Source organism: Chiloscyllium plagiosum, unplaced genomic scaffold (assembly GCF_037043375.1).
Source record: "Chiloscyllium plagiosum isolate Xiang-an unplaced genomic scaffold, Cpla_swu_hap1 HiC_scaffold_18, whole genome shotgun sequence".
NCBI lineage: Eukaryota > Metazoa > Chordata > Chondrichthyes > Orectolobiformes > Hemiscylliidae > Chiloscyllium > Chiloscyllium plagiosum.
Window position 1 is genome coordinate 59,790,179 of NW_028270156.1, and position 24,781 is coordinate 59,814,959.

At 43.5% G+C, this 24,781-nt stretch overlaps 1 long non-coding RNA gene and 1 other non-coding gene across 3 annotated transcripts in view; one reads left to right on the plus strand and one right to left on the minus strand.

The window, feature by feature from the left end:
* Window positions 1–24,781, plus strand: part of LOC122557929 (uncharacterized) — a 141,685-nt gene that overhangs the window by 73,596 nt on the left and 43,308 nt on the right. The window lies entirely within an intron of this gene.
* trnak-uuu (transfer RNA lysine (anticodon UUU)) lies at window positions 2,091–2,162 on the minus strand. Its single transcript has one exon. It is a non-coding gene; the product is annotated as a tRNA-Lys (tRNA).

Below are 24,781 nucleotides of genomic sequence, written 5' to 3' on the forward strand. Positions count from 1 at the left end.
AAGTATTTTCTCACACAAGGTTGATCACTTGACAAATAAAGGAAAATAAACAATTCAGGTTTCCCAATCATTCCTTTTATTCATGTTTTCTTCATTTAAAATTGCTTGTTGGAGACATTTGGAAACAACACTACTTCTGACAGTACATCATGAGGTTGGTTCCCTGGCATTGTTAACACAAAGACAGTTGAGCTGAGAACAGTGGTCAATACTCTTCACTAATGACCAGTGGGGGTTCTTCACAGAGTGCCTGCTGTCAAATAAGGAAGCTTAAAACATAAAACACTTACAAAGTGGCTTGAAAAGCATCAATAAGTCTCCAGATAGCTCTCATTACAAACACTGGGATTATATGACAAATGAGCAGGAATACTTTCCCTTTAATAAAACATCAATAACATTCTTTCTATTGAAAATAGTCACTTTACTGTAAAACAAGACTATGCTATATTGTTTAAGGTCAAATCGCAGGTCAGAATACAATACTGTCCAATACTGTATTCTAGATAGGACATAGGCCTCCTACAGTATTCAACAGCTGTTTTCCATTTAACATGCTCCTAATTTTACAGTAGTGCTATACATGAACAAGTCATATTCTCCAAAGATTACAAGCGGCATTACTTTGCTTTGATCATTCTGTAGAATAAAAAGTTTGTACGTTATTGCCGGCACTTCACTAAGAACAAGAACCACTTGTAAATAATGATAATTTTTACTGAGAACAGTGGGTGGTCATTATTGCCAGGCTGCACAATATCAAATACTGGTCATACTTGCACTCAGACTTGCAAAGTAGCGATTTCAGCAGTGCGAGACTGTATCAAGAAACTGGAATTAATTGTCCAAGTTACTGAAATACTATTTATATTACAATTTCCCCTTTTTAAAATGCTTCATGAAAAAGACCATTGTTCTGAACAAAAATTCAATAGACTGAAGCTAACTGATAGACTCTTGAGTCTAGATTTTCCCCTATAGCAGATTTATTCGCAGATGCATGTTTATCCTTCACTATATGCCATTGCACCACGATTTCAATTTATTTTCTTCACTCATCTTCATTTTCATATTGTCAACAGGCTCCTGGCATGAATTCTGCTTACTGGGGAACTTATCTCAAAGAGAAAAATGCAGAATTGTTGCTGCTTCTGCTGCTGCAACGAAAAGTGACACGGCAGCCATTTTGTGTCCAACTCATTGCAGACTCGAATGTCACAGAGTCACACAACATGGAAACAGACCCTTCAGTCACTCAGACCTGAGATTTGACCTTAAACAATATAGCATAATCGTGCTTAACAGTAAAGTGACTATTCTCAATAGAAAGAATGTTATTGATGGTATTGAGTCCATGCCGAACATAATCTCAAACTAAACTAGACCCATCTGCCTGCTCCTGGCCCATGGCCCTCTAAACTTTTCCTATTCATGTACCTATCGAAGTGTCTTTTAAACGTTACAACTGGGCTCACAACTACCACTTCTACAAGAAGTTCATTCCACACACGGACCACCCTCTGCGTAAACAATTTGCCCCTCATGTTTTTTTTAAATCTCTCTCCCCTCACCTTAAAAATGTACCCCCTAGTCTTGAAATCCCCCATCCTTGGGAAAAGACACTTACCATTAACCCTCGATAAGGTCACGTCTCGACTTTCTACACTCTAGTGAAAAAAAGTCCCAACCTAGCCAGCCTTTCTTCACGACTCAAAACATCGATGGCCACTTCGACCAACACACCCAAAAATAAACAAAATCCTCAATGGACATATTACTGGTTGAAATCCAATGATTTGGACTCAGTTGTTTCAGCCTCACAAAAAGTGATCCACAAGAAAAGCCTGAGGAGTGTTTTGGCAGACAGCTGCATAAGCAAACCCACACATCTACTAACTTGCAAAGATGACTTCACTGGAACAATCAGTTGAATAGGAAACCAGTGACACCCGGAGGAAACCCACACAGACGTGAGGAGAATGTGCAAACTCCAAACAGATAGTCGCCTAAGGCTAGAATCGAACCTGGGACCCTGGTGTTGTGAGGCAGCAGTGCTAACCACTGAGCCACTGTGCCACCCAAAACAACCATTCCCTGACTGGAAATCGAACCCGGGCCGTGGCGACAAAAGCACCAAATCCTAACCACTAGACCACCAGGGAGTCTTTAACCACTTGTCCACAAAATAGAAAATCTATCTACTAATAAGGCTATCTACACCCATTCTCATGAGATCTAAATTTCATTGTATTGATTTAGTATCCTTGTTTATCATCTGACTTTTATGCAGCCTGGTAAATGCCTTCAATAATCAGACACTAGTCTGATGGTATCCTCCACCATTCAGGAGAAGGTGATTCATATGCCATGTGATCTTCGCAGAATTACTTCAACAATGAGGGAAATCATTGTTGACTTTTGGCAAGACTACTCATATATTACACATTATGGGGGTGAGGTATGTCGGAGCTTCAGTTTGCTTGTAGAAATTGCTTTTCTAACATGAACACAAGACAAATTATATATGGAAGAGACCAATCCTTAACAAAGCAGTGTTAGTTTCCATTTAGCTTGAGCATACTGCCAGAAACTGTCACCATTTCACTGCATAGTTAGAAATCAAGAAATTGTTTCATCAAGAAATTCTTGCCAATGTGATTAGAGGTTCCTTTTGTTATCTAGAGAACTCATCTGTCTACTGAAATAATCAACCTGAATCCATCTTCTGACCATTAGCAAGCCAAGCTCAACATCATTCAGAATATGCTCAGCGATTGAACCTGTTCATTCTCAGTAGTAGATTTCTTTCATGGCAAATCCGCCATTCTGAATGAGTAGAATCATATGTTGAGCAAGATGAGCTGATGGTTGGGGAGAGAAAATGTGAAGAAAATCCATTTTTTTTTAGTTGCAATAATATTTTTGCACACAGTCTTAAAACTAATAAAGTAATTAGCCTCAGGGCTGTTATAAAGCCTTCGAGGAGAAAGTGAGGGCTGCAGATGCGGGAGATCAGAGCTGAAAATGTGTTGCTGGAAAAGCGCAGCAGGTCAGGCAGCATCCAAGGAACAGCAGAATCGACGTTTCGGATTCCTGAAGAAGGGCTTATGCCCGAAACGTCGATTCTCCTGTTCCTTGGATGCTGCCTGACCTGCTGCGCTTTTCCAGCAACACATTTTCAGCTGTCATAAAGCCTTTACAACCAAAGAATACCTTTGAAATATAGTCACTGCTTGAATGCAGGAAATGCAGTCGTCAAAGGTTCCCTCAACCGCAATGTGATAATGACCACGTAATCTGATTCTTGATAATGTTGATGGAGGAACAGTAGTGGCAGGACTTTTTTTAAATTATTCATTTGAGGGATGGGGATGTTGCTGGCTGGCCAGCATTTATTGTCCATCCCTTTTGCCCTTGAGAACATGGTGGTGAGCTGCCTTCTTGAGCTGTTGAAGTCCACCTGCTGTCGATTGATTCACAATGTCCTGACGGAGGGAGTTTCACGGTCTGGACCCAGTGATAGTGAAGGAAAACTGATATCTTTCCAAGTCAGGGTAGCAAGTGGCTTGGAGGGGAACTTGAAGGTGGTGGTGTTCCCATATATCTCTTGCCCTTCTCCTTCCAGATGGAAGTGCTTGTGGATTTGGAAGATGCTGTCTGAGGATCTTTGGTGAATTTCTGCAGTGCATCTTGTAGATAGTACACACTGCTATTACTGGTGGAGGGAGTGGATGCTTGTGAATGTGATGTCAATCAAGCAGGCAGTTTTGTCCTGCATAGTGTCAAGCTTTTTGAATGGTGTTGGAGCTGCACCCATCCAGGCAAGTGGAGAGTATTCCATCACACTCCTGACTTGTGCCTTGTAGATGGTGGTCAGGATTTGAGGAGTCATGAGATACGTACCCAGCCTCTGACCTGCTCATGTAGCCACTGTATTTATACGGTGAGTCCAGTTGAGTTTCTGGTCAATGATAACCCCCAGGATGTTGATGGTGGGAGATTTAGTGCTGGTAACACCATTAAATGCCAAGGGGCAGTGGTTAGATTGTTTCTTATTTGCGATGGTCATAGCCTAATATGTGGGAAAAGTTCCCTGTTAGAAATATAGAACTATACAAACATTACAGAACAGAAAAAGGCCATTCAGTCCATGTCTGTGCCCATTGAATAAACTTGCTGCCTATTCTAACCAGCACCTGATCTGTCACCTTCAGGTGTTAATCTAGCTTCAGTTGAGGGTCTTGCCCTCAACCACTGAAGTGGGCAATGAACCTCACACCCACTTCCCCCAGGATGGTAAACCTTTTTGTCATATCCCTTCCAATCCTTCTAACGATCATCTTCAAACTATTCTTCTTCAAAGTTGTGTCAGGGGATCTTTTATTTCCACCTAATAGGGTAAATAGGACCTCAGCTCAATGTCTTATCCAGGAGGCAGGTCTCTCCCATTTGTAGAATCTTGCGTTTGCAGTCTAATGGCTGTGCACACTTCATTCATGTGGGCAAGCTGGTATGTTGTCAGCTACAGCTATAATCCCGATATCTATCCAATGGCAGAAAAATTACCCACCTACATCCTGTCCACAAAAAAACCCAATATGGTCAATTATCTAATTTCATCAGATAATTCAAAAACAGCAGAAAAAAAAATGGAAGGTGGCACTGGCTCAACAGTAACCAGCTCACCATTGCTCAGTTTAGGTTCCATGACCTCATTATACCCTTGATCCAAACATGAATGAAAGGATTTAACTCCAGACACGAAATGAGTGACAGTCCTTGACATTAAGACAACATTTGACTAAATTTGGTATCAAGGAGCCTGAGCAAAGTTGAAATCAATGGAAATCATGGGAAAAATTCAATTCGTTGGAGTTATACCAAGCATGAAGGAAAGTGATTTTGTTTGCTTGATTTTGGAGGCCAATTATCTCTGACCCAGGGCATCACTATAAGTGCGCCTCAGAATCCTGCCATTAACTAAAACATTGCTTCAGGAGTGACTTGTCCTCTATCAAAAGGTCAAAAGTGGGAATTCTCACTGTCAATTGCAGCGTCATTTTCATTTCCTCAGAAACTGATTTTGAGCTGATTATTGGTATGTAACAGCAAGCTCACAAGTTGCACAGATCATTTCCAAGAAGAGAGAATCAACCTATCTCCCACTGATGGTCAGTGATGTTACCATTCCCCGCCATCCATATCCTAGAAGTTACATATGACAGGGAACTTACTTGAAAGAAATACATAAATCAAGAGCAGGTCAGAAGCTGGGGATTCTGCAGGAAGTGATCATCTCCTGATTCTCCAATGCTGTCCACAATGTACAAATTGTGATGGAATTCTCTTCACTTACTCATAGCTCCAGCAATATTCAAGAAGCGCAATGCTATCCTGATCAAAGCAAGCCATTTGTTTGGCACTCCTTTCATTACTTTAAACATTTATTCTTTCCACTGCTAGCACTGGTAATGGCAGCAGTGCATGCCATTTTGACATTTCTCTGTAGCACCTCGCAAAGACACATTCAATATCACCTTCCAAAGTCACATCCTCTACCATGTAGAAAGATAAGGAAATCAAATATATGGGGCCAGCAGGACTTCTAAGTTGTCCTCCAAGTCACAGTGAAATAACTTCAGATAGGGTCACCAAGTCACCCTTCATTTACACTTTTAAAGTCCTTGACACTGATCCAGATGCCTCAGAGCCAGCTCTCAGAGTGAGCAGGATGTTTGACACTCCTATTCTTATCTGTCAGCCAGGGCTCCTTGATTAGATGAGATTAACAGCCCAAATCAGGGAACAATCACTACATCTTCCCACTCTGAGTCCGTGGACATAAGCCAGTTCTTTCTTTTGTAGCTCCCCCTGAGGTGTTTTAGCACTGCCTCAGGTTCCTCACCTCTGCCTCTGATACAGGCGGCATGTAATGCACAGCAGCTCACCTTCAAGCCCAGAACATCCTGGAAGATATTCATTCTCCTCTTCAGGCAGCAAAGGCGTCAAGACGGCGACATCTGTCATGTCCATCTCAGATTTCGAGCTATCTTCAATGTTTGATGGAGAGGGAGAAGCCCTGAGTTCTGGAACATATGGGCGGCACGGTGGCACAGTGATTAGCATTGCTGCCTCACAGCGCCAGAGACCTGGGTTCAATTCCCGCCTCAGGTGACTGACTGTGTGGAGTTTGCACATTGTCCCTGTGTCTGCGTGGGTTTCCTCCGGGTGCTCCGGTTTCCTCCCATAGTCCAAAGATGTGCAGGTCAGGTGAATTGGCCATGCTAAATTGCCCGTAGTGTTAGGTAATGGGTAGATGTATGGGTGGGTTGCGCTTCGGCGGGGCAGTGTGGACTTGTAGGGCCGAAGGGCCTGTTTCCACACTGTAAGTAATCTAATCTAAAATCTAAAAAATAGAGAAAGGCAGTTGAGGAGATGGACATGATTTGCTTCCGCACTATTTGAGAGTTTGCATCTTTCATCTGGTCCGCGTGATTGTTCAGGAATATCACACCTACCTGAACTTTCTACATCACTGGACCTGACCTTGTGTCGACCATGCCTCTTACTCACGCAGGGCCATTCCCATGGCTCCTACACCAACCTTCGTCCCCTGAAGTAAACTGTCTCTCTCACCTAACGGAGTCTTGAGTCCGGCATTGGCCTGCCTGATGCCATTTCACCCCACACCCCCATCCCCGGTCCTAGGTCCAGGAAGATCAACTTTAATCTGGTGCAGAGTCTTCTCCCCATCAGCAACTCTGCTGGAGCTATCCTTATAGTTGCATGAGGGATGGTTCTGTAATCAAACAGGAACCGGGACAGTCTGGTATCTAGTGAAGCTGTAGGTTTTTTTCCTTAAACCTGCCTTCAAAGTTTGAACTGCTCTTTCTGCCAGAGCTTTGGATGATGGATGATATGGAGCCATAGAGATGTACAGCACAGAAACAGCCCTTTGGTCCAACTCGTCCATGATGACCAGATATTCTAAATTAATCGAGTTCTGTTTTCCAGTACTTGGGCGATATCCTTCTAGATCCTTCTTACTCATATGGCCATCCAGTTGCCTTTTAAATGTTGCAGTTGTACCAGCCTCCTCCACTTCCTCTGGCAGCTCATTCCATATACACACCACCCTCTGCATGAAAAGGTTGCCCCTTGGGTTTGTTTTAAACCTTTCCCCTCTCACCCTGAACTATGCGCTCCAGTTATGGACTCCCCTCACTCCAGGGTCTATCTACCCTATCCATGCCCCTCATGATTTCATAAGCTTCTATAAGGTCACTCCTCAGCCTCCAATGCTCCAAGGAAAACAGCCCCAGCCTACTCAGCCTCTACCTATTGCTCAAACCCTCCAATCCTGAGAATAGGTTGCAAATCGTTTCTGAACCTTTTCAAGTTTCACAACATCCTTCCTGTAGGAGGTACACCAGAGTTACACACAATATTCCAAAAGTGGCCTAACTAATGTCCTGTACAGCTGTAACATAATCTTCCGACTCCTATACTGAATGCTCTGACCAATAAAGGAAAGCATAACAAATGCCTTCTTCATTATCCTATCCACTTGCAACTCCACTTTGAAGGAACTATGAACCTGCACTCCAAGGTGTCTTTGTTCAGCAACCCTCACCATGACCTTACCATTTGAATACCATTTAGGAAATATGCAAATTCTTCATTTGCCTCCCCCAATCCAAAGATGTGCACGTTAGGTGAATTGACCATGCTAAATGGCCTATAGTGTTCAGGGATGTGGAAGTTAGTGGTATTAATCAGGGGTAAATGTAGAGTAATGGGGAATGGGTCTGGGTGGGTTACTCTTCAGGACCAAAGGGCCTGTTTGTACACTGTAGCGATTCTATGATTTCTATGATTCTATTTTATCCATAACCAACACTTCCAGGAGTCCACGTATTGCAAAAGATGCACACAGTTTTGCTATAGTTGGCCCTGTGCTTGATGAATGAACTCCAGCCACTTTGACTGGGTGTCTACAATGAGTAAGGACATGGAGGCCATGAAAGGAGCTACATAGTTGGTGTGTAAGGGTTTGCCCAGCCATTCCATGAATGTGGAGAAAGCTGCTGCCAGTGAGTTTTGTCCTTGTTGGCACTCTGGGCGTTGCCCTAACAACATAGCTATGTCTGCAACCAATCCTGGCCACCCTAGATAACCTCTCACCAATATCTTCATTTTGGAGACCACTGGATGACCCTGGTGGATTTCAGCTTGTATCTGACAATCACTCTTGCTGCCCATAATAAAAAGCCATCCTCTATTGTGATCTGGTCTCTCCAGGTACAATCAAGTTTCAATTCTGGGTGTGATGGTCTTTTGGTTCCCCTCATCACCACCAGCTGTTTCAGTTTTGCCAGGACAGCATCTTTCTGAGTCCAAAGTCTGATACTGTCAGCTGTGAATGGAAGTGTGCCCAGAAAATTTAAAACCTTTACCGACTCTTCCAGTGGCGGCACCACTGGTGGGGTATCGGCCAGCAGGAGGCAGCTCAATGCATCCGCATTCACTACTTGGTCTCCCAGATGGTGTTCCAACTTGCAATTATATGCACTTAGTATTACAGCCTACCACTGAATTCGGCCTGCCTTGTCCTCTTTAAGTAGACTTAGCAGGGGTCTGTGGTCCATTAGTATTACAAATTTATATCCATCAAGGTATTGTTGGAACATCCTGACTCCAAATATCACACCCAAACCTAACTGGGGGTAATTACGCTCTGCCTTAGCCAAAGTCTGACATGCATATGCTATTGGGCATTCCTGTCCATTGGGCCACCTATGAGCTAATCCTATCCAATGCCATATGGGGAGGCATCGCATGTCAATACTAAATCTCACTTAGGATCATAACGTGCCAACACCTTAGAGGATGATAGCTGTTTCTTCCCTTCCCTGAAAACTATGTCTTGGCTGTGCAACCATTTCCAAGGCTGACTCTTCGATAAGAGTTGATGTAAAGGTGCCAGGATGGAGGCCATGTTATGTATGAACTGTCCATAATAATTCACCAGCCCAAGGAATGATCTAAGCTCCAGGATAGATGTGGGATCTAGATATTTTTGATCACCCTCACTTTATTTTCCAATGGGTGTAACCTGGTCTTGTCGACTCTGTAGTCCAAGTAGGTCACTTGGGGTGCCTAGAACACACATTTTTCCCTTCTAAGGTGTACGCCCACCTGGGAGAAATGTTTAAGCACGATGCCCAAGTTCTCTAAGTGCTCTTTATTCGTCTTCCCTGTTATTAGAATGTCATCTAGATACGTGGTGATCTGACATAGACCTTGTAAAATGTTCTCCATCGTTAATTGAGAAATTGCTTGGACTAATGATGCACCAAATGGCAGCCTCGTATATATGTACAAACCTCTATGGGTATTCATTGAAGCCTACTTCTGGGAATCATCTAACCGCAATTGCAAGTACACATGGCTCAAGTCCAGCTTCATGAAGGTCAGCTGCCCTATCAGCTCTGCAGATAACCCCTTCTTGCGAGGGATCGAATATTTATCCCGCTATGAAAAGCAGTTCACATTTTGTTTAAAATCCCACAAAGGTGAACAGACCCTTTGGGCTTCACAATTGGTCTGCCTGGTGCTGGCCATACTACAAACTGTACTGGTTTGATGATCTTTTCACTTTCCAGCCTCTTGTTTTCTGCCTCTACTTTTGCCCATTAGGCAAATAGTACTGGGCAGGTCTTGCAGAATCGTGGAATTGCTTCCTGATCAACAGTGGCTTTGGATCCATTGACAGTCCTTAGACTTTCCTGAAAAACTTTGGGGTATTTAATTAGAAATTCATTCAGGCAGCCATTTTCTACTCGAAAAAGGTTGAGCCAATCAAGGTGAATTTTTCTGAACCAATTTCATCCCATCAAGCTTGGGCCCAAGCCTTTTAACTGAACTGAACCAGCTACTTCTCATACGAGACTGAAACCAAAGCTGTACTTTTAATCTGTAAAGGTTCCCCAGTACAGGGTTTCAGTCTAACCGAGGTTTCACACAAACTCAAGGGTTGGCGTCCAGAACAAATTTTAGTAAAGACTGATTGTGCGATCACTGAAATGGCCATGCCAGTATCGACCTCCGTTTGAATTGGTTGGCCACTTAACCAGACGTTTGTTTTGATTGGTTCTTATTTGGATGTTGCTAAGTAATTTAACTGTTCCAAACCAGATGTGGGTGGACTTTCCAGGGTGTGCACTCTCTGCAGAGTGGCCTGTGAGTTCTCTTTTTCAATTTCAGTCTGGTGGGCACTTTTGCGGTCTCGAGTCTACATAATGGCAGGAACTACAATGGCTTGCTGACCCAGATCCTGAAGAAAATTTTAACCGTTTGGCCGAGGTTTGGCTTTGATTTGGGATTTTGCTGTGGGCTGACCGAGAGTCTTTCTGTTCAGGATATGTCTAGAATGTGTAGAATCTCTGACACTCCTGTATATATATATATATCTGTCTGGCTGACCTCATTACAATCACTACACACACCAACTTGGTTTGAAATTACATAGGTAAAAACAATGACTGCAGATGCTGGAAACCACAATCTGGATTTATGATGCTGGAAGAGCACAGCAGTTCAGGCAGGATCCGAGGAGCAGTAAAATCGACGTTTCGGGCAAAAGCCCTTCATCAGGAATACAGGCAGAGACCCTGAAGGGTGGAGAGATAAGTGAGAGGAGGGTGGGGGTGGGGAAAAAGTAGCATAGAGTACAATAGGTGAGTGGGGATGAAGGTAATAGGTCGGTGGGGGAGGGTGGAGTGGATAAGTGGAAAAGAAAATAGGCAGGTAGGACAAGTCATGGGGACAGTGCTGAGCTGGAAGTTTGGAACTGGGGTGAGGTGGGGGAAGGGGAAATGAGGAAACTGTTGAAGTCCACATTGATGACCTGGGGTTGAAGTGTTCCGAGGCGGAAGATGAGGCGCTCTTCCTCCAGGCGTCTGTTGGTGAGGTTTATATAGCCATTCCTTAACTGTTGCTGGGTCAAAATTCAAGAACTCCCATCCTAACAGCTCTGTGGGAGTACTTTCACCACAAGGACTACAGCTGTTCGAGAAGACAGCTCACTGCCACCTTCTCTGTGGCAATTAGAGATAAAGACACTCACAACCAACTAATGAAAAAATACTTGAGATGGAACCAGAGTGTGGTGCATGCAATGCTTTGCAGAAACATAAATTCTCTTCTATGGATATTTGATCTGCATGTCTGGTATATGGACCTAGGGACATAGAATAGGATTTTTTCAGATCCCTGTCAAGGCAAGCAGAATGGCGGGCAAGTGAACCTGACTGGGTGAGATTGTCAGCATCGAGAAACACTTCAGCAATTATGTACTCCCTCATTAAGATGTATCGTGTATATTGCTAACTGCTGGCAAGAAGCCCATCTGCAATGTATTTACATCTCATTACTGTGACAACTTGCTGGAATTAACTTTGCATTGCCAATTAACATCTATCTAATCATAACATTCAATGCAAAACACGGACACATACCTGATGAGTTGCACCTCTTTGTTCAACTTGAAATGAAGTTCCAGGAACTCCCTACTTTCTCCTTGGCCAGATATAGCTTTAAATATTACTTACAATTACCTGTACTGTCACTCCTCCAAGTACGATTAGACATAAACCCATTGTCTCCCTACCTGGGCCATTTGAAGCCCAGGTAATACAGGGCAAAAAGGTGATGGCTCATGAGCATACTTGAGTGTCCATTGCAAACAGAGGGCTGTTTATGGTGGAGTTGCATTGAATAACGAAAACATAAAATAGGGAGTGGCATGGTGAGAGTGGCATGGATCAGCAGAAGTAATGGCAGCAAGAAAGAATAAGCCAACTGACTGTGTGGTCCAGACAATCTGGGAATTAGGCTCCAGACAGTCCAAGAGTTAGGCTTCAAAGCATCCGTGGAGATGTGATGCAGTCAGTTGAGAGTTCCAGTGTGTCCAGGGATTTTTTAGCCCACGGCCAGTTCAAGGTGGTGAAGATTGTATCTAGTTCGCCAACCATTCTGAGGTCAACACATGTCTGAGGTTTTGTGAAGCGGCTGGTGAAGCAGAGGAGATGAACACAGGGATAGAAGGCAGTTATATGTTGCAGTTGGGTATTTAGTGGGTTAGGGAATGGGATGTTCACATTGTTGTGAGGTGCTTGGTGAGAGGTCAAGGATGTCAGGGGGCTGATGACTTTGACCAGGGAAAGATAAGATCAGCAGGAAGAATGGGACATCAATGTTGAGGGTCTCCAGGGGAAGGTTGGGATCCAAATGGCCACAATGATTACTGGCAGAGTAAGGAGGCAAGAGTTAAGTGTCTCAAGTCCAATAAAAATAACAACAATGAGGTGTTGGGGGGTGGGGGTGGCAATGGTGGAGTATGGGGCTTAGTATTTGAACTGCCTCAAAGCAAGCTAAATGCCACCATTTGATGAGGATGCAGAGACCAGGAGGGTTTCCATTAGTCTGGACTTTCGCCTTCCAGCTGTACACTAATTTGTCCTGCAATGAGAGAAAGGGAAGGTATGATGGGAATATTTGCATGACTACTTGATGAGCATGCAGGGGCATGATGGACAGTGGGCCCTGCCCAGAAAGTGAATAGAAAGCACAGTGCCTGGGATTTCATAGACTGAGTGATCATCCTATGAATGTGAGGTTGCAGTAATAGGCATCACCCTTGCAGATTAGAGGCAATCATTCAACCACAACTTGAACTCAATCCTACTGTGCTGATGCCAATTGGAGGCCCTGACCTCTAACATGAACTGACCCAAGGCTACATAGATCTGATGAATGGCTTCTTTCACCCATTAGAGGGGAAAAGAACCTCCTTTTTGGCCCAGATGTGTGGAGAGGAGCATTCAGTAAGACATCATTAAAGATGAAGTGTTACAACATGGGATAAATACTCAAGCTTAATTTAAAACAACACAAAAGATTTATCCTCTGCAGTAATCTGTGAATATTCGAGAGGCCAAGAACTATTTTAAGTGAAAATAAATGACTTTATTTCTTAAAGTAGAACAGGGAATAATTAATGAATAACTCTTTACAACTACTTCCTCTAAGCTTTCTTTTACCTTTCGCTTCTATAATACTAGTCTGATAAAACCCCCGATTAAGATTTACAAAATAAAACTTCTTATCTCAAAACAAGGCAGCTTTCAGTTTTCTCTGTAGTCCTGTCTTATTTTCTTCGTCTTGGGGATTCTGCTTTACAGATTATCGATTAATAAAGGTACCTTTAAGAGAGCTATTTATCTGGGCAGTGTGGCTTGGCAGTTTTCCTCCCAAATGTTCAATTTTCGCCAGTTCTATACCCCCAAAGCATCAGATTGTGTCAATAGCTTTAAGATCGTCAACATACTAAATCTAAATTGGGTTGGAGTTTGGTGTTTGTTTTGGGATAGATTTAAACAGATTCAAATCTGTCTTTTTGTCTCCAGGCAACTAGGTACCCTAGATACCCCAGTAGCTGAACCACATGTTTACATTGTATCTTATTGAGAATACTTGGTGCTGTCACTGCTAACTTTTAACTCTCTTAAAGGTACAGTACACCCACATCTTCATAACAGGAGCTACCATAATACATTTGGCAGATACCTTCGGGGTGGATGCAGCATCTATTCCTGATTTCCTGACTTGCAATGAGTGAAGGGGTGCCATGGTGACCTTTACATATGATGCCAGGATATTCAGATCCAGAGGATGCCAGAGGGAGCAGAAACATCTGCTTACTATTTCATGGGATTCTGCTGGTTAGGTTATTATGGAAGCTGCGTGCATACAAAATGCGTTGAAAGGTAGATGACAACTCCAGTGCACCTACTATGAGCTGAATAGTCTCAGAATGGCTTCTAATGCAATTATATCATTTTTCAAATAAGATCAAATAGTACTCAGTTCTCTAGATGTGGTCTAACCAAGGCCCTATACAGCAGTGCTGAAAATGTGTTGCTGGAAAAGGGCAACAGGTCAGGCAGCATCCAAGGAACAGGAGAATCGACGTTTCGGGCATAAGCCCTTCTTCAGGAATCCGAAACGTCGATTCTCCTGTTCCTTGGATGCGGCCTGACCTGCTGCGCTTTTCCAGCAACACATTTTCAGCTCTGATCTCCAGCATCTGTAGTCCTCACTTTCTCCAATACAGCAGAGCTAAAATTTCCCTATCTTTATCTTCCATTTCCACTAGAAATTTAGTTAAATGTGAAGTGCTGCATTTTGGGAAAGCAAATCTTATCAGAGTTATACACTTAATGGCAAGGTCCTGGGGAGTGTTGTTGAACAAAGGGACCTGGAGTGCTGGTACACAGCTCCTTGAAAGTGGAGTCACAGGTAGATAGGATAGTGAAGAAGGTGTTTGGTATGCTTTCCTTTATTGGTCAGAGTATTGAGTACAGACGTTGGGAGGTCATGTTGCGGCTGTACAGGACATTGGTTAGGCCACTGTTGGAATATTGTGTGCAATTCTGGTCTCCTTCCTATTGGAAATATGTTGTGAAACTTGAAAGGGTTCAGAAAAGATTTACAAGGATGTTACCAGGGTTGGAGGATTTGAGCTATCAGGAGAAGTTGAATAGGCTAGGGCTATTTTCCCTGGAGCGTCGGAGGCTGAGGGGTGACCTTATAGAGGCTTATAAAATTATGAGGGGCATGGATAGGATAAATAGACAAAGTCTTTTCCCTGGGGTGGGGGAGTCCAGAACTAGAGGGCATAGATTTAGGGTCAGAGGAGAGAGATATAAAAGAGATCTAAGGGGCAACTTTTTCACGCAGAGGGTGATACATGCATGGAATGAGCTGCCAGAGGACGTGGTGGAGGCTGGTACAATTGCAACATTTAAAAGGCATTTGGATGGGTATATGAATAGGAAGGGTTTGGAGGGATATGGGCTGGGTGCTGGCAACTAGGTCTAGATTGGGTTGGGATATCTGGTCGGCATGGACAGGTTGGACCAAGGGACTGTTTCAGTGCTGTACATCTCTATGACTCTAAATAAATGCCAATATTCCATTGGATTTTATCTACATACAAATTATTCTGTTTGGCATTATATCACAAAATAACTAGACATTGACTAAAATCCCTTTTTTAAGGGTTGAAAACGATGGCTGAAGGAAAGTGAACTGGATGATTTGTCAGAATGTAGAGTGAAGCAAATACACCTTTGTGTCATAGCAGAGTCTCTTGGGTTAGGGAGAGATTTTGGTGCATGCTTAGGTATTTGTATATGGAGAATGAGTTCAATGCAGCAACAACAGCGGTAAAATGAACTTGCTTTCAAACAATCTCCAAATGGAAACACCAACATCATGCAACAATGTACAAATGGCAAACTTGTTACCTAGGGTCCTGAACTAGGGAACCTCAGAAAATGCAAATAATCACCAGAAAATGTATTAACAAATAAAAAAAGCAGAGAGCTCTCAGAGTAGCATCTTTCATCACTTTGTTGTAGTGAACATAATGAAATAGAGAAGATTTGTAGCTCTGGTTGATGATAAGTATATAAATTAGCTCGCTGAGCTTGAAGGTTTGTTTTCAGATGTTTCGTCACCATACTAGGTAACATCATCAGTGAGAGTCTCTGGTGAGGCGCTGGTGGTATGTACCACCAGTCTATTTATAGATCTTGGTTTCTTAAGATGGGTAATGTCATTTCGGTTCTTTTCATCAAGGGGAGGTAGATAGGTTCTAAATCATTGTGCTGATTGATGGAGTTCTGGTTAGAATGCCACTCCTCTAATAATTCTCCCGCATGTCTTCATTTTACCTGTCCTAGGATGTACGTGTTGTCCCAGTCAAAATGGTGTCCTTCTTTGTCTGTATGTAAAGAAACTAGCGCTAGTGGGTCGTGTCTTTTGATGGCCAGTTAGTGTTCATGTATCCTGGTGGCAAGCTTCCTGCTAGTTTTTCTGATGTGGTGTTTTTTACAGTTTTTGCATGGTATCTTGTAAATGCCATTAGTTTTGCTTGTAGTATCTAATGGATCCTTTAGGTTCATAAGAGCTACCATGTTGCCAAGGAGTCAGAGTAGTCTGGAAATTATTGCTGATATGTCTTTGATGTAAGGTAGCGTGGCTATAGTTTTTGCTTGCGTTGTGTCTGCTTGTTTGGGTTTGTTTCTAGGGAATCGGCGGATTGTGTATATTGGGTCTCCCTACCTGGTACACCAATATACAGGCGAGCCAAAGAACTCCACCGAAACTAAAACACCTAATTGAAGATTCACATCACTCAATTCACTCCAGCCAAGAATTATTGAACATCATTAACGACACCAAGATAGAAGAGGACAAAATAATGGCTTCCTTTGACGTTACAGCTCTTTTCACATCAATTAACATTGATCTGGCCAAAGAAACTCTGGCATCACCACTAGGAAAACCAAGACCACAAAGACCAGACAGCACCAACTTCATCAGCAAAGACAACATCCTCAAACTAGACCTGTGCCTCACCACGCAATTGACATTCAGTAACAAAACATACTAACAAGTCAACGGAACACCTATGGGATCACCAATATCAGAGCTCATAGTGGAAGGAGTAATGCATGTACTTGAACAAGCTACCCTCCCATGTATCCAACCCAAACTTTGGGTCCGTTACATAGATGACACCTTTGTCATCACAAAAAAACTTGCCACCAGGATTCATGAACACCAGCTGGCCACTAAAAGACATGACCCACTATCACTAATTTCTAAACATACAGATAAACAAGGTCACCGCTTTGACTGGGACAACACACATCCTAAGACAGGCAAAACAAAGACACACACGAGAATTCTTAGAGACATGGCATTCTAACCAGAACTCCATCAGTAAACACATCGATTTAGACCCTGCGCACCTCTCCTTGAAAAAAAACGGAAATGACATCATCCACCTTAAGAAACCAAGACCTGTGAATAAAGAGGCTGTACCAGCGCTTCACCAGAGACTCTCACTGATGATGTTACAGAGGATGGTGACGAAACATCTGTAAACAAACCTTCAAGCTCAGCGAGCAAACTTACAGACTTATAATGAAATAGGAGACAGTGAGGACTGCAGATTCTGGAGATCAGAGTTGAGAGTGCTTTGCTGGAAAAGCACAGCAGGTCAGGCAGCATCCGAGAAGTAGAAATATTGACATTTCAGGCCGGAGCCCTTCATCAGGAATAATGAAATAAATTCACTTGATCAATCAGATGGATCAGATGAACATCTATGACTCAACCACAATGACGAGATGAGGCCTGTTTGATCCCTGATCCAAGTACAGCCAGCTAATCTCTGCTGGGACAACATTAGAATTGCTTTCAGCTGCCCTGGGATACAGAGGGGAAATTCAGCTAGTGCTCCAATCACAGTCAAAGTTATTTTTGTTTAAAAAAAAAGTAATTTCCCCAATTTTTCTTCTTTTCATCTCTGAAGGTGCTGGCACATGTTCCATAAACTTTGGCAGTTACTGCAAAGCAGTTGTTTTTCAGATGTACAGCCTATACATGTACACATCAATACATCCATCACACAGGACCAGATTCCAAGCCACTGTTCTTATATCTGATATCCACACAATACATATTGCAGTACAGGGCTACTAATAGCTTTGAGAAACAAGGAGCTTGCCTGATATTTTTCCATTCCTAACCCAGAGATGTTAAAACCCATTTTGGCACTCCTCCTGCTGCCCTCTTAAATCAGTAAAGCATCACTTCCTCTCTGCAGCTTAATAACTTTCCCAGGCTGTATGTAAAAATGCTCAAAAGATAATGCTAAACAGTTAAAAAATATTGAAAGGCAGTATCAGTTTTTTGAAGGAAGAAAATTGCTGTTCTGAAAGTGAGTTAAAAGAACACTGTCCCAAAAAATAAAGAAATTTAGTTTATGGTGCATTCAATTATTGATGCACAAAGTGAAATTTTGTGTAATACTTGCTTGAATTCTTCTATCACTTCATCCCAGACATTCATTTTGTTTTGACTCCAGAATCTCAGGACCTTAAAAAAGAGGGTGGGGCAGTGACAAGAGAGGGAACACATCAATTATTCATACATTTAACAATTAAATTATTCATAGTCTTAAGGCAAAGTACACACGCATTTGCCTGACACGAGGTTCAGTCATGTCAGATTATTTTTTTACTTCCTGCATGAAGTAGACTGGAGTTGTCAGGAATTGGTGTCACACACTGCCTAGGCCTGATAACGGCTTGTGTTTCTACAGAATTGAGCAGGAATGAATTCCACATTTCAGACATTTTCTTTCATTAAGTCAAACCAGCTATTTCAGACATAATGGCAACAGGTACCAAGGTGGGGGGGTATTTCAAGGTGCTACCTCCCCCTGAAACAGGAAGATGAGGGTTTGCTAAGGGGATAAATTGGTAAATATGTGAAGCTGAAGTCCAATCTGCAGAGACTGATTTCGGGTTTGGAAAATTCTAAATAACCTGAAGAGCTGGGTAAATAAATCACATAATTACGGAATCTTTGCAGTGCAAAGGGAAGCTAATCAGCCATTATCTCAGCATCAGCTCTCCAAAAATGTATAATGTACCAATCTACTCCACTGCCATCACTACATAAACCTGCATATTCTTCCTTTTCAGCCAGTAGTGTTATTCATTTCTGAACGCCCTTGAATGGACGTAATTCCACCACACTCTCAAACAATGCATTCCAGACCATAAGCCTTATCACCAATAAGAGACATTCTAACCACCACTCCTTGACATTTAACAGTATTACCATTGCTGAATCCCCCACTGTCAACATCCTTGGGGTTACCATTGACCAGAAACTCAATTGGACTCACTACATAAACATAGTGGCTACAAGGGCAAGTCAGAGACTCGGGATACTGCGGCGAGTAACTCACCTCCTGACACCACAACATCTATCCACCATCTACAAGCAGAAGTCAGGAGTGTGATGGCATTCTCTCCCCTTGCCTGGATGGGTGCAGCTCCAACAACACTCAAAAAGCTTGACACCATCTAGGACAAAGCAACCCACTTGATTGGCACCACATTTACAAACATTTGATCCCTCCACCACTGGAGCTCAGTAGCAGCAGTGTGTACTATCTACAAGATGCACTACAGAGGTTCACCAAAAATCCTTTAGACAGCACCTTCCAAACTCATGACCACTTCCATCTAGACGGACAAGGCCAGCAGGTACTTGGGAACACCACCACCTGCAAGTTCCCCTCCAAGCCACTCACCATCCTGACTTGGAAATATACCCCTGTTCCTTCACAGTCGTTGGGTCAAAATCCTGAAATTCCCTCCCTACTGGCATTGTGGGTCAACCCACAGTGATTCACAAAGACAGCTCACCACCACCTTCTCAAGGGCAAATAGGGATGGGCTATCAATGCTGGCCAGCCAGCGATGCCCAAGTACCGCAAATGAATTAATAAAAACCCACTTGCTGCATGTAGAAGCTTTTCTGCTCATGGCACATCTGATCCTTTCGGCAGTGACTTTAAAACCATGCCCTGTCATTTTCAACCCTTTCACATGTGAACAGTTTCTCCCTAAATACTCTGTCCAGACATCACATGATTTTGAATCCCTCTATCAAATTTCTTCTGCACCAAGGGAAACAGTGCCAACGTCTCCAATTCTTCACAGAGTTCATCATCTCTCAAACCAGTTTTGTGAATCTTTTCTGCACTCGCTCTCCAAGGCCTTCTCATCTTTCCTATATTACATTGCCTTACCACTCTTCTTAAAGAATGGCACCACGTTAGCCAACCTCCAGTCTTCTGACACCTCACCTGTGACTATTGATGAGACAAATATTTCAGCAAGGGGCCCAGCAATCATTTCCCTAGCTTCCCACGGAGTTCTAGGGTGCACCTGATCAGTTCCTGGGGATTTATCCACCTTTATGCGTTTCAAGACATCCAGCACTTCCTCCTCTGTAATATGGACATTTTGCAACGTGTCACCATCTATTTTGCTATTTTCTATATCTTACAGATCTTGTTCCACAGTAAATACTGATGCAAAATACTAGTTTAGTATCTCCCCCATTTTCTATGCCTCCACACAAATGCCGCCTTGCTGATCTTTGAGGGGCCCTATTCTCTCCCTAGTTACCATTTTGTCCTTAATGTATTTGTAAAAACCCTTTGGATTCTCCTTAATTCTATTTGCCAAAGCTATTTCATGTCCCTTTTTTGCCCTCCTGATTTCCCTCTTAAGTATACTCCTACTGCCTCTATACTCTTCTAAGGACTCACTCAATCTGTCTTGTCTATACCTTACATATGCTTCCTTCTTTTTCTTAACCAAACCCTCAATTTCTTTAGCCATCCAGCATTCCCTATACCTACCAGCCTTCCCTTTCACCCTGACAGGAATATACTTTCCCTATATTCTTGTTATCTCATTTCTGAAGGCTTCCCATTTTCCAGTCATCCCTTTACCTGCGAACATCTGCCTCCAATCAGCTTTTGAAAGTTCTTGCCTAATACCGTCAAAATTGGCCTTTCTCCAATTTAGAACTTCAACTTTTAGATCTGGTCTATCCTTTTCCATCACTATTTTAAATCTAATGGAATTATGGTTGCTGGCCCCAAACCTGCCCTGCCAGTTGTGAATGCATGGAATGCGTTGCCAGCTGTGGTGGTGGAAGCAGAGTCATTAGGGACATTTAAGTGACTGTTGGACATGCACATGGATAGCAGTGAATTGAGGGGTGCTTCGGTTTAGTTATTTTATTTTACATTAGGATTAATCCTTGGCACAACATCATGGGCCAAAGGCCCTGTTCTGTACTATTCCATGTTCAAATAGATGTGAAGTCTGTCTGTGTCCTAATGCAATGTCAGACTGACAAATTCTCTGTATAGATTTACAGAATTTTACATGGATTCATGCAGTTTTTGAGCAAAATAAAATAAAATTTATGATCTTAACCTCCACAACCACCTGATGAAGGAGCAGTGCTCTGAAAGCTAGTGCTTCCAAATAAGCCTGTTGGACTATCACCTGGTGGTGCGTGATTTTTAACTTTGTCCACCCCAGTCCAACACCGGTACCTTCAAGTCATACTCCTCATGATTTTATAAACCTCTATAAGGTCACCCCTCAGCCTCCGACTCTCCAGGGAAAACAGCTTCATCTTATTCCAGTGCGATTTCCAGTGCGAGCAGCAGCGAAGGTAAGACCGTTTGGTTTTAAAAGTGCTTACCGGTAGCGGGCAGCGGTGTTTTTTTTTCTCTTTCACTCTCTCTTCACAGAAAGAGCGGGAGCACCAGGGGGAAGTGACGACGACCAGAGGGGCAGCCGAGACCCGGAAGTAGTTAGTGTAAGCTTACCTGGGTAGGTTTTTTCCCCCTTTAAAAGCGCGAAGGAGAGGAGCCCGAGGCACTCCTCCTCCTCTAACCTAATAATAACACCTGTTGTGGTAAGTAGGAAAGTGCTGAATTTTGCTTGTTGTATTCTTTAGACCCAGTTTTTTTTTTAAATAAAAGTTAGCTTTAGAGGGATGGCAGTGAAGGCAGTGCAATGTTCCTCCTGCAACATGTATGAGGTGAGGGATGCCATCGACGTCCCTGCCGATTACACTTGCAGGAAGTGCACCCATCTCCAGCTCCTCCAAGACCGTGTTAGGGAACTGGAGCTGGAGTTGGATGAACTTCGGATCATTCGGGAGGCAGAGGGGGTCATAGATCAGAGTTATAGGGAAGTAGTAACTCCAAAGATGGCAGATAGATGGGTGACAGTGAGGGGGACTGGGAGGAAGCAGCCAGTGCAGGGACCCCCTGCGGCCGTTCCCCTCAAGAACAAGTATACCGTTTTGGATACTTGTGGGGGGGATGACTTACCAGGGGTAAGTAACGGGGCTCAGGTCTCTGGCACGGAGCCTGTCCCCGTTACTCAGAAGGGAAGGGTGAAGAAGAGCAGAGCAGTAGTAATTGGGGACTCGATAGTTAGGGGCACAGATAGGCGGTTTTGTGGGAACGAGAGAGACTCACGTTTGGTATGTTGCCTCCCAGGTGCAAGGGTACGTGATGTCTCTGATCGTGTTTTCCGGGTCCTGGAGGGGGAGGGGGAGCAGCCCGAAGTCGTGGTCCATATTGGCACCAACGACATAGGTAGGAGGAGTGCCGAGGATGTTAGACAGGCTTTCAGGGAGCTAGGTTGGAAGCTCAGAGTTAGAACGAACAGAGTTGTTGTCTCTGGTTTGTTACCCGTGCCACGTGATAGAGATTCGAGGAATAGGGAAAGAGAACACTTAAATGCGTGGCTACAGGGATGGTGCAGGAGGGAGGGATTCCGGTTTTTGGATAACTGGGGTTCTTTCTGGGGACGGTGGGACCTCTATAAACAGGATGGTCTACACCTGAACCTGAGGGGCACCAGTATCCTTGGGGGGAGGTTTGCTAGTGCTCTTGGGAGGGGTTTAAACTAACTCTGCAGGGGCATGGGAACCCAGATTGTAGCTTCAGGGTGCAGGGCCTGGAGTGTAGGGAGGTTAGGAACATGGCATCAATTTCCAAGGAGGGTGTCTGTAAACAGGAAAGTGGCTTGAAGTGTGTATACTTCAATGCAAGAAGTATACGAAATAAGGTAGGTGAACTTGCAGCGTGGGTTGGTACCTGGGACTTCGATGTTGTGGCTATTACGGAGACATGGCTAGAACAGGGACAGGATTGGCTGTTGCAGGTTCCAGGATTTAAATGTTTTAGTAGGGTCAGAGGTGGGGGTAAAAGAGGGGGAGGTGTGGCATTGCTTGTCAAAGATAGTATTACAGTGGTGGAAAGGACGATGGATGAGGACTTGCCATCTGAGGTAGTTTGGGCTGAGGTTAGGAATAGGAAAGGTGAGGTCACCCTGTTAGGAGTCTTTTACAGGCCTCCTAATAGTCCTAGAATCATTGAAGAAAGGATAGGGAAGGTGATTCAGGAGATGAGTGACAGTAATAGGGTGGTTGTTATGGGGGACTTTAACTTTCCTGATATTGATTGGGAAAGCTATAGCTCAAGTTCGTTAGATGGGTCAGTGTTTGTTCAATGTGTGCAGGAGAGTTTCCTGACATAATATGTAGACAGGCCAACAAGAGGTGAGGCCATACTGGATTTGGTTCTGGGTAACGAACCAGGCCAGGTGTTAGAATTAGAGGTAGGTGAGCACTTTGGGGATAGTGACCATAATTCGGTGATTTTTACTCTCGTGATGGAAAGGGATAAGTGTGTACTACAGGGCAAGAGTTATAGCTGGGGTCAGGGAAATTATGATGCGGTGAGGCATGACTTAGGATGTGTGGCTTGGAAAAGTAGACTCCAAGGCAAGAGTGTAAATGATATGTGGAGCTTGTTCAAGGAGCAACTATTGAGTGTCCTTGATAATTATGTACCTGTCAGGCAGGGAGGAAAGGGTCGTGCGAGGGAGCCGTGGTTTAATAAGGAATTGGAATCCCTTGTTAAATGGAAGAGGGCGGCCTATCTCAAGATGAGACGTGAAGGTTCAATTGGGGCGATTGAGAGTTATAGGGTAGCCAGGAAGGACCTGAAGAGAGAGCTAAGAGCAGCAAGGAGGGGACATGAAAGGTCCTTAGTCGGTAGGATTAGGGAAAACCCTAAGGCTTTCTATAGGTATGTTAGGAATAAAAGAATGACTAGGGTAGGAATAGATCCAGTCAAGGATAGTAGTGGGAAGTTGCGTGTGGAGGCGGAAGAGATTGGGGAGACACTGAATGAATACTTTTCTTCAGTATTTACTCAGGAACAGGGCATTGTCGTCGATGTGAATACTGAGTCACAAATAAGTAGAATGGATGGCTTTGAGGTATGTAGAGAAGAGGTGTTGGAAATCCTGGAAAAGGTGAAAATAGATAAGTCCCCTGGGCCTGATGGCATTTATCCTAGGATTCTCTGGGAAGCAAGGGAGGAGATTGCAGAGCCATTGGCCTTGATTTTTATGTCCTCTTTGTCTACAGGAGTAGTGCCAGAAGACTGGAGGATAGCAAATGTGGTTCCCTTGTTCAAAAAGGGGAGTAGGGATAACCCTAGTAACTATAGGCCGGTGAGTCTCACTTCTGTTGTGGGCAAAGTCTTAGAGAGAATTGTAAGGGATAGGATTTATGCACATCTGGATAGGAATAATGTGATCAAGGATAGTCAGCATGGTTTTGTGAAGGGCAGGTCGTGCCTCACAAACCTTATTGAATTCTTTGAAAAGGTGACGAAGGAGGTTGATGAGGGGAAAGCGGTAGATATGGTATATATGGATTTTAGTAAGGCATTTGATAAGGTTCCCCATGGTAGGCTACTGCAGAAAATACGGAGATATGGCATTGAGGGTGAGTTGGAGGTTTGGATTAGGAATTGGCTGGATGGAAGAAGACAGAGGGTAGTAGTTGATGGCAAAGTTTCTTCATGGAGTGCCGTCACTAGCGGTGTTCTGCAAGGATCTGTTTTGGGACCATTGCTGTTTGTCATTTTTATAAATGACCTGGAAGAGGGGTTAGAAGGTTGGGTGAGCAAGTTTGCGGATGATACGAAAGTCGGAGGAGTTGTTGACAGTGAGGAAGGATGTGGCAGGTTACAGCAGGATATAGAGAAGCTGCAGAGCTGGGCAGAAAGGTGGCAAATGGAATTCAATGTAGCTAAGTGTGAGGTGATTCACTTTGGGAAGAATAACAAAAAGATGGGGTACTGGGCTAATGGTCGGATACTTGGTAGTGTGGATGAGCAGAGGGATCTTGGTGTCCATGTACACAGATCTCTGAAAGTTGCCACCCAGGT